Source organism: Malurus melanocephalus, unplaced genomic scaffold (assembly GCF_030028575.1).
Source record: "Malurus melanocephalus ecotype Western Australia unplaced genomic scaffold, MMel_1.1 scaffold_206, whole genome shotgun sequence".
Classification (NCBI taxonomy): Eukaryota; Metazoa; Chordata; class Aves; order Passeriformes; family Maluridae; genus Malurus; species Malurus melanocephalus.
Window position 1 is genome coordinate 859,244 of NW_026623438.1, and position 1,267 is coordinate 860,510.

The window sequence follows — 1,267 nt, forward strand, 5'->3', positions numbered from 1 at the left end:
CCAGTTCTCATCTAAATCAGAGGGTCATGCAGCAACAGACAATGTTTCTCTACAAACCTCTGAAGAGCACTAACTCAGCAGGGGCATGGCCAAAATACATCAGACACAGCTCTGCTGAGAAAATGCAGCGATTGTGACTTTTCTTAGGAATTATTGGAAAGGATGATACTGGAGKGTCTTCATACACTATCTTTGTGATCAGAAGGTGACAGACCCACAGTTTATTCTGTCTTTGGGCAAAGGAAGTTAAATCCCAACTCCTAATCCTTCTGGGTAGATGCTGTATCGAACAGCTCTATTGCCTCATAGCAACAACATTCTACAGAATTAGTTGTGATTTCTGGCGATTGTTTGACTGTCATGGGTCTTGTGACTCATTTTTCCCACTTTAGGAACAAACTTCAAATGAATTAACTTCTTTATTTGAGATTGAGCATGTATATTCATATCTGTTGCAATTTACACACTTTATGTCAGTTAAATCTTTAGTTTGTAATTTTATTARAATCTGCTTTTTTACATCAAATATTCCCTGCTATATACACTGCTCTCCTCTTCCTTTCCTTCCCTCCACTGCCCCCAAAAACCTAAGGAAGCAAAATAAACTTGAACCCTGCTAAGATTACCTTCTCCAACTTGATTAAATAAGCATTTAGTTGTTGATACAACCGACTGGTTGACGATTGACACTCTAAGTCCACTCTGTTAACAGTTTGTTATCATAGGCATTGTAACCAATTAGTGTCAAGCCGTGTTTGCCCAAGATTAATTTTCTTATATCTGGAGTTCAGAATCAGTTTTTCCTGAAATTAATAAGAACACTTGGGGTACTTTAAACAAGTTTATACTTTTGAAGGTAAAACCACTGGCGAGTAAATAATAATTTTGGGGTTTGGGCTTTTTTTTTCTGCTTTAAGTATGTATTTAGAAATAGCTTAGTCTGTAAGAGCTAAAAATTTGAAAAAGTAATTTAAGGTTCTTTAGATATCAACGTATTTTCTAAAAAAGTTTTTCMAAAATTTTATTGATTTTGAACTGAAAGAATAGAAATATTGTCAGCAGTTCACAAATAAAAAGAAAATTATGACACTCAATATTATTTATGTCCATCCTCATTATTGTGACTACATTGAAATGAGTTTTTTTAATTAGTTTCAGTTGAACAGTTTGACTCATTATTGGACACCACTAAGGAATGCTCAGTTCTTAAAGGTACAAAAATTTCTATATTGCAACAACCATGATTTTTAAGAACATGTGTTTTGTT